Source organism: Sander vitreus, chromosome 11, assembly GCF_031162955.1.
Source record: "Sander vitreus isolate 19-12246 chromosome 11, sanVit1, whole genome shotgun sequence".
NCBI lineage: Eukaryota > Metazoa > Chordata > Actinopteri > Perciformes > Percidae > Sander > Sander vitreus.
This window is the reverse complement of record NC_135865.1, coordinates 2,204,107-2,213,559: the sequence shown is the minus strand read 5'-3', so window position 1 is coordinate 2,213,559 and position 9,453 is coordinate 2,204,107. Positions and strand designations below refer to the sequence as shown.

Sequence of the window (9,453 nt, the reverse complement as noted above, 5' to 3'; positions counted from 1 at the left end):
CAGATTGTTACATCCCGGTGTTGAATCCTCTACAGTAAAACACAGTCACACTTTACACCGTTTAGCGTTAGCTGTCAGCATTTTAACCGTGTTTAATCCAGCTACTAGCTAGCGGTAGGCTAACGTTAGCTGCTGTCGAGTATAGTGTTAACTAGCATAACGTGCAGCGGTGTTTGTGTTGCCTGTATCGTCTTCAGAGCATCAGAGAGAAGAGCAGACATATCAGTAGCACCAGATTTCGGTAGCCAGGGTTGGCAGGAAGAAGATTTTTACAAGTAAATGTTCCAATTAATAATCCAGGCAGAACATTCTCGTCTCCCTCCTTCATTTTACAGTCCAATGGTGGCTAGAACGGCTCTGGGTCAAACCTCATATGGACACACACACACACACACACACACACACACGGTAGAGCCAGGAACACACACAATACAAGGACTATGCTCTTTTTTTACTGAAAATGATTACAGTGACAGAGAAAAAGAACAGGTCTACAATTACATGACTTGATGCAGCTTTATCAGCAGAGTCTTTAATATTTATCCAGACTGTTCCGTTCCTCTGCTGAGGAATTGGTGATCAGGCTTTCATTCTCTCTGCCAACTCGGACTGCTGTTTCCACTGGACGAAGGAAACCGAGAGCTGGAAGCAGGTGGGAGTTCAATGCAGTTTAAGGTATTTTTGTCTGCGTTTTTAATGAATGGTAGTGCCTGTGTTTGTGTGGTGAGATTGTGGAGGAATTGATGATTTCATTACATTTGGAAAGAACCACATAGAGAGAGAGTGTGTGTGTGTGTGTGTGTGTGTGTGTGTGTGTAATTATGTATTTGTCTCCTCATTATAGACCCTCCACACTACCCTCCAGCTCTCGGTTTAGTTTCAGGATCCACAGTCTTTCTTCTGCAGGTCATCGACTGTCTGGGTCGGTTGGGAAATCAGGGCTGACCCATCAGCGCTCATCCTGTCATCCATTTGTCCTGCACAGAGAGACAGAGGCAGAGGCATAGACAGAGGTGGGATGTAAAGGCAGATAACTGGGTTTAATGTTTATCCTGCAGTTTTTGCCCCTAAATCCAAAAAACAAAAAACAGACAGATTTCCAAAGCTCAACAAAAGCTCCTAAGCTCCTCCAAAACAGACTTCTTTGGGTTTTGGTTTGAGGGAAAAGGAATTATGTTTAGTTTGATCTCACAGACCGTTGTTTCTGTGTGGAATAACAAGGGTTTGAAAACTTCAAGGATTTGGTGTGTGGTGATAATCTATATTTTTCTTGTTGTCTACAAATCCCATTAAAAGACCATAGCCGTCAATAAATTGAGCGTTTCCTGAAGCCCAGCAAGTATTGCTTGTGTAACCAAAGCCTGATAAAGCCTTTTCCTCTGTGCCATAGAGCTCTGTCTAAAAACACACTGAGCCACACTGGCTTTGGCTTTTTCAAGGCATGGTGGTTGACAATAAGCAACCATGTAAAATAATGCCAGTGGGATTTGTGGGGGGTTGTGTCAGACTCCAAATTACATGCTGACCAGCTGACAGGGAATAAATTACACAGGCTAGCAGCTTCTGGGTTTAAATCCATTTTCAGAAAAGCACTCACACAGACATGTACATATGCAAATGTGACCAGGTTCAACAAGACACATTAGCACTTGAAGACATTTTCCACAGAAAGGATAAAATGGGATGAAAGAGAATTAAGAACCATGTCTGCCCTCAAATGTAATCCACTGTCAACTTCAGTGAGAAACCAACACGTTCTCACACTCATCTTGTAAAATATGGACGCTTGGTCAGGTGCCTTTGTCGTTCTTATTGATGCTAAAAGTCTCCTTAAACATGCTTGGTCGGGACTATTGCCGTCCCTTTTGACGCAGTTATGTTAAGGAAAGGGTCGTGGGTGGGCTTACGGTTCCGTGACACGCGGGAACTACGGGACGGTTGGGTTTAGGAAAGGGTCGTGGGTGGGCGTACGGTTCCGTGACACGTGGGAGGAAAGAAAAAAATGACTACAGCAAGCGTGACAAGCGGGACGCGAACTCCGCTCTCCTGGGTGAAAGTCCTGTGTTTGAGTTATTATAAACTTTGAACTTGTTCTAATGTTCATAGACTGTAAGAATTAATGGACGAAGCTTCCGGGTCTAAAAAGTGAGGCCAATATGAAGTGCCTTAAAGCTGCATTTTATTTAATTTCCAGCAGTAGACGTCTATGAGAAAATAGTCTCCCATCACCAGACCTACCTCAACAAAATTGTGAAGGCAGGTCTGGCTAGTCCACACAACATTTCGGGATAGGATCAAAACAGTTTGCTGATTTTCTGTACTGCCACAGATGAACGGCACCAGTACCGGAGGTCCGTGCTTACCCTCTGGTAAATCTCCTCTGGATAACTTGCTACAGAAGGGTTGAAAATCAGCAACTTTCCCCCTTCAGTGTTCAGCTTACAGCAGCGCCATGAAGCCATAAACAACACTGGCTCGTAGTGATGGTCAAATGAAGCTTTGCGATCCACTGTTGTTATTTTCTGAGCTCACTAGATGGCGCTCTCTGTTCAACAAAGGGTTGAACAGAGGGCCACTCACTAAACTGATCAGGGTTGTGCGAGCCACTTGAGTCAGTATTGCTAAATCGCCAAGGAAACTTAGTCCTAGCCGATTGTTTCTAACCACTAACGTAGTAGGAAGTTCTGTGGATTCTATTTCAGATCTGGGGGGAAAGAAAGCATTTTGAGCCAGACTGTTTATGTATTGTCTAAACTTAGTGTAGCCTAAGTAATATATAGGCTTTCAATGTAGACATAGAAACAGGAACGGAGAAATGCCCAGAGTGAATAAATATATTAATTATTTATTTATTTTAAATCGATCAACCTAATTTTGATATGTTACATCTTTACACCAAACCTATAACCTATAACTATGTTATTTCAGAAGTGAAAGAATGGCTTTTGTTGTGGATTTGCTTTTCACCCTGACTCAAGGAGAGACTTCAATCGCTCTACAGATCCACTCATGACAACGTAGCCGGCTGATTCGCCTGACTGACTGACTGACTGACTCACTCACTTGAGGACTCAAGAGCTCATGACTCATGAGTCCCATGGTCTGCGAGCTTGCAATGTTTCCAGCTCTGCGGGAAGTTCCTAATCTTGTACTGTCTCTGCTTACTCAGGCGCTTGAGTTGACTTGTGGAGTTGTGGTTGCCTACGAAGTTGTAAGTTATACGATGGCTAGGACTAGTAGTAGCTGATGTTGCAAGAGGTTTGTGTGTGCCGCTGTTATCATGTTAGATTGAATTGTAGTAGGACTCAACTGATCCGATACTAGATACTAGAGACTCGCGACTCATGGGTTAATTTAAAGACACGGGTGACAGATCCGAGTGAGTCACGACTCAAATAGGTTTACAGCAGGGCTCACTGATTTGGACTCTTGAATCATCTGAACCAAACACACCTTTAGCCTGGCTACATGCTGTGGTGCTTGTTTTCTCTGGCTGCACGTTGCCTCTCACTGCAGCCCGGATCTTCAGCACCACGTACCTGCAGGCTACAAAAAGAACAAAATTAAACTCAGTGTAGCACTGACCATGTATTCAATTCAATTTTATTTATAGTATCAAATCATAACAGGAGTTATCTCGAGACACTTTACAGATAGAGTAGGTCTAGACCACACTTTATAGTTTACAAAGCCCCAACAATTCTAGTAATTCCCCTAAGAGCAAGCATTTAGTGTGACAGTGGCAAGGAAAAACTCCCTTTTAGGGAGAAACCTCGGATAGACCCAGGCTCTTGGTAGGCGGTGTCTGACGGTGACAGTTGGGGGTGTGATGAACAGTGGCAATAATAGTCAGGTAGGGAAAAATTATTAATTTTCACATTTCAGAAATAGTGCATTATATATAGCTGTTGTCATGAAAATAGCCCTGACACCCAAACATGTGAGTGAGCTATTTAAGGCTGAATGAACCATTCACAAAGTGAACGTTTTCTTGTAATTTCAATACAGCTGTGCAGTAAAAATCTGCTCATCTAACATTTAACTAGTGCAGTGGTGACACCATGTATAACCAATAAAAAGCATGCTGATATTTGTATTCATTTAAATAGAATTATATAATTGGTCAAGCACAGGTGTGGAAAGCACTGACGTAACAACCCGCAGTCTTCAAATAACTCTGAATCGAGCGGACCGGGGGATCAGTCGTTGTAGGTCAAGAAAATGAGTGAGAGAAAAAGAGGAGAGGGAGGCGTCTTTATTAAGACAGGTTCCATCTATCAAAACACTCTTCAAAAGTAGCCAGGCCCAGTAGGAGAATCAGGGTGAAGAATGTGTGGTAGATCATGACGAGCAAGCTAACCAGGGACCCGAGGAGGCTAGTGTTAGCAGCGCAGCACAACCTGCTAGCTGTACCGGTAGCAGCAGCAGCGAGCAGTGGTTTAATCAGGTGTCTGACCCGGCGTTGTGGGGGGCAATCGACGAGGATGCTCGTGCTGTTCTTATCGATCGTGGACCTGCTGCCTTTCATAATAGAAAGAGCAAATATCTAGCCTCAACCCGTAATGGGGGTTTGGGTGGTAAGGTGCGCTCCCTTACTAATGATCTGCTGTGCTGTCAACTCCCAAATAGGGGAAAAGTTTCCAGAGACTGGATCACCTATTCACCATCTACAGGTAATATGTTTTGCTTTGCCTATGTGCTTTTTTCTACCAAGAAAAATCAATTTGTTAGTGATTTTTTTATGGCTGGAAACACCCCGAACGTGTGCATGAGCATGAGAAAAGCAGAGAGCATTGTATTTGCATGTTAGCATTGCTTCGGCTCTCATCTGTCACTGGGAACGCTAAACTAGTGCAGCAGCTAGATGGAGAGAAGCGGTATTGGCGGGAGGTGCTCAAGCGGGTTGTGGCTGTCATAAAGACAGAGAGCCCCTGAGGTGAAAAACAGACAGACAGAGCCCCTGAGGAGAGGAGGAGAAAGACAGACAGACAGTTGAAAGTTGAAACTGCCTGAGCCAAAGGCCCTATGGAAGTTACAACACAAACTTTGTCTGTTTATCTTGTTAGTGACAAACACTAAGGCCTGTCATATACTCTTTTGCTACCATGTTTGCTACTCAGGAGACGAGAGCCCTGCTGTATTTGTATGCCACTTCCTGACAGAAAACTGCTGAGTCACTGTGACAGCCAATGAAAACAAAGCTCAGTTTGCATTTAACTGTTTTTTTCGTAAAGCTGGCTGAGATACTTCACAATGCAAAATACCCATGCATTTAAAAGAAAATTAAATCAACACTTTAATATTTGGTTTGAAGGCCTGATTCAGGTTAATAATTAATGTGGCAGAGAGACAGCAGGTACAACTCAACAGTGTTGATTCTCTGAAGTCTCAAGTCCCAGTGCAATGAATTTTTATCCTGATTGCTTCAAACACAACTTATGCCAAAACTTGTAAACAGTAAGGACTCACCATTGATGATCAATCACACCATTTCTCAGAGGGTTGTAGATTTGTGGCACAGAATAAAAGTGGAGCCTCAGTGGTGTATCAGGAGCAAATCTGTTTTTGTCTGTCTGTGTTAGCACTCAGCTGTCATCTGCAACTGGATCTCTTCTTCAATAACAAGTCGAGCCCTCCTCCAGCAACCCTGTCCCACCCCTTCTGCTCTGAGAGGAGGCACAGAAGGAATTTACCAAGAGCTGTCTTCCTTGTTCAGATGTGAAATGTGTTAACTGGATTTTTTGTGGTTATTCCTGTGGGCGGCGGTAGCTCAGTCAATCTTTGTGGACAGAAGCAATTGTAAAGGTTGGGAAAGTTTTATTTTACTTACACCATATCTGTATTTTATTTCAGCCTTCCCTTGTGAGATGGAGGCTTCAAGGACTCAATTTCAATTCAATTTATTTATAGTCAAATCATAACAGAAGTTATCTCAGGACACATTACAGATAGAGTAGGTCTAGATCACACTCTATAATTTACAAAGACTCAACAATTCCACCCCCCCAAGAGCAACTGTTGGTGTGACAGTGACGAGGAAAAACTTTCCTTTTAACAGAGAGAGAGAGAGAGAGAGAGAGAGAGAGATAGAGATCCAATCACTAACATGAAATCAAGGAGAGGGTTAACTGTTCCTGCTACAGATTTCCCACCGTGGTCAGAAAGCTCAGGGGAGACACTTTGTTTCTCTCACTATGACTCTAGAGTCGCTACTCGTTCTGAAGCTAATCACCATCACTCTCTCACTCACTCTACATACACTCCCCACGCACACACACATGCCGGCCCTGCTATTCTCTTCAAGAGATCGACCCAGACACCAGTGCACAAGAATAAACTTCAGGCCACTTACGTAGGCTACAGCGAACGCTCTGCAGAAGCATCAATCCAGCTTTAGGCTACCGTACGTACCTACGACGTGGATTTAGCACAGAAGCATAAATCCAGCGTTATTATTACGCTCAGCTGAATTTAGTATGTGCTGTTCTGACAACCAGATACAACAAATTTTGTAATTCTTATGGTTGTTAGGGTTACACATTTGTAGCAATTACTCCTCCCTCATTATATATACAGAAAACGCAGGAAACAATTTCCATTATTTCCGCAAAAAAGTAAAATTACAAAAATCTTTTCACTTCTTGTCATGTCTTTTTTTTACACCAAATTATGGAAGGTTGTATCAATAAGGGTATAAATATTGGTATCGATAAGCAGGTTTGGTATCGATAAAATCCTAACAATACCCATCCCTACTATCAGGTCACAAGTCACCTCTTCTTTTCCACACAGCTTTCATCAAATCTAAATTAGTAAAGTCATTTTTTCTTGATAATTGTATCTTAATCATTGATATGTCTATGTATTTATTTCTTGTTCTCTGCATCTCTTCTTTCCTGTAGCTGTATGTTTTGCTATGTTACGTCTGATTTGTCATTACTTTGCTACTCATTTTAAAGTGCGGTTGTATTAAACAGTGCTATACAAATCAACCTTCCTCAAAAATAAAACTGTTATATTAACTTAAAATCACATCTATTTATTATATAAATGTCACACACTGCATTGTGACAAACAACTTCAGCAGATCATCACATTTCAATGTTTCCATTGCTGTCACTTGCTTTTTACTGCACTGGATGTTTTACCCATCTATACATACTATGTATCTCTGGGTTAATTCTTATTTTCACTGTAGATGTCAGCATGTCTCTTTTCATGGTTGTGTATCACAGTCCTTGAATAATGGAGAAAGGTGTCCCTCAAGGCTCTTCCTTAGGGCCTCTCCTATTTTCTTTATTTATCAATGATCTTCCACAAATATGCTCAGACTGTTATATTCATCTATATGCAGATGACACAGTGATCTACACATCTAATGTGTCTGTCTCTAAGATTCAATCCTCACTGCAAACTAACTTTAATGCTATTCAACTTTGTTTCCAATCCAACCACCTTCTACTGAATAAGAAAAAGTCATATAGCATACTGTTTCCTACCAGATCAGCTATATTGAATCAAGATAACAATCTTTCATTCAAATTTTTAGACGATACTCCACTTGTACAAGTTGATGAACTTAAATATCTGGGCCTTTGGCTTGATTCACAACTCTCCTTTAGGTATCATATTAATTCTGTTGTAAAAAGATCAACTGTAATTTACGAATATTGTATCGCTCTATTAACTGTTTCACTCAAGTGATTAGGTTAAGAATTGTGTCACAGTTAATATTAGACTATGCAGATGTTGTTCACTGGATCGGTTCGCAGCCGAGTGTGAAGCGGCTTGGGATGAGGATCAGCACCTCCAAATCGGAGGCCATGGTTCTCAGCAGGAAACCGATGGAGTGCCTTCTCCAGGTAGGGAATGAGTCCTTACCCCAAGTGAAGGAGTTCAAGTACCTTGGGGTCTTGTTCGCGAGTGAGGGGACAATGGAGCGGGAGATTGGTCGGAGAATCAGCACAGCAGGTGCGGTATTACATTCAATTTATCGCACCGTTGTGACAAAAAGAGAGCTGAGCCAGAAGGCAAAGCTCTCAATCTACCGGTCAGTTTTTGTTCCTACCCTCACCTATGGTCATGAAGGCTGGGTCATGACCGAAAGAACAAGATCCAGGGTACAAGCGGCCAAAATGGGTTTCCTCAGGAGGGTAGTTGGCGTCTCCCTTAGAGATAGGGTGAGAAGCTCAGTTATCCGTGAGGAGCTCGGAGTAGAGCCGCTGCTCCTTTGCGTCGGGCATCTGGTAAGGATGCCCCCTGGGGCGCCTCCCTAGGGAGGTGTTCCAGGCACGTCCAGCTGGGACGTGCCTGGAACAGAGAGACCCAGGACTAGGTGGAGGGATTATATCTCCAACCTGGCCTGGGAACACCTCGGGATCCCCCAGTCGGAGCTGGTTAATGTGGCTCGGGAAAGGGAAGTTTGGGGTCCCCCTGCTGGAGCTGCTACCCCTCGCGACCCGACCCCGGATAAGCGGATGAAGATGGATGGATGGATGGATGGATGGATGGAGATGTTGTTTATCAAAAACACATCAGAATCAAATCTTAAACCATTAAATGTTGCTTTCAATAATATATGCAGATTTGTGCTGAGATGTCCTTTTACTACTCACCACTGTGTAATGTATGACTCACTGAACTTATTATCACCAAAAGCCAGTATCACTGGTACCAGGTTATTTTTAAATGTGTGTACTCTGATTATCCTCCTTACCTGAAGGAATATTTAATTCCATACAGACCCAGCTATAGATATAGACACACTAAATACCCCTTCTTCACTGTGCCAAACCTCTATAAAGAGAGTGGTAGACGTACCTTTAAATTTAAAGCCCCTTCAGACTGTAATAGCCTGCCTGGGTCTCTAAGATCTGTTACTTCTTTGCACTCTTTCAAAACATCGGTCTTTACTTACTTGCATGCAAACTGTTGCTGTAAATGTTTTCCTTAAGTATGAATGGAATTTTCTTTTATATACCCACATATTTGGATATTCCTTTAATTTATGTGTATACATAAGAGTATGGGTTTAGGTGTGTGTATGTATAGTATGTATGTATGTATATATTATGGTGGCCCTGAAGTGCAAATCACAACAGCAAATAGAAAAAACGCAACGGCAAATAGGAAAACACAACGGCAAATAGGAAAACACAACGGCAAATAGGAAAACACAACGGCAAATAGGAAAACACGACAGCAAATATGAAAACACTTCAACAAATCATAAAACACGACGGCAAATAGGAAAACACGACGGCAAATAGGAAAACACGACAGCAAATATGAAAACACTTCAAGAAATCATAAAACACAACAGCGAATCGGAAAACACGACAGCAAATAGGAAAAACACGACGGCCAATAGGAAAACACGACAGCAAATAGGAAAACACGACAGCAAATATGAAAACACGACAGCATTAACTTCTACCGGAAAAGGTAGGGCCT

At 42.3% G+C, this 9,453-nt stretch overlaps 1 long non-coding RNA gene across 1 annotated transcript; it reads right to left on the bottom strand.

Moving 5' to 3' along the window:
• Positions 1–432: 432 nt before the first annotated feature.
• On the bottom strand, positions 433–5,616 carry LOC144525951 (uncharacterized). The gene is made up of 3 exons (XR_013502717.1): positions 5,470–5,616; positions 3,454–3,546; positions 433–977 (listed from the first exon to the last, which is right to left on the bottom strand). It is a non-coding gene; the product is annotated as an uncharacterized LOC144525951 (long non-coding RNA).
• Between the last annotated feature and the right edge of the window lie 3,837 nt (positions 5,617–9,453).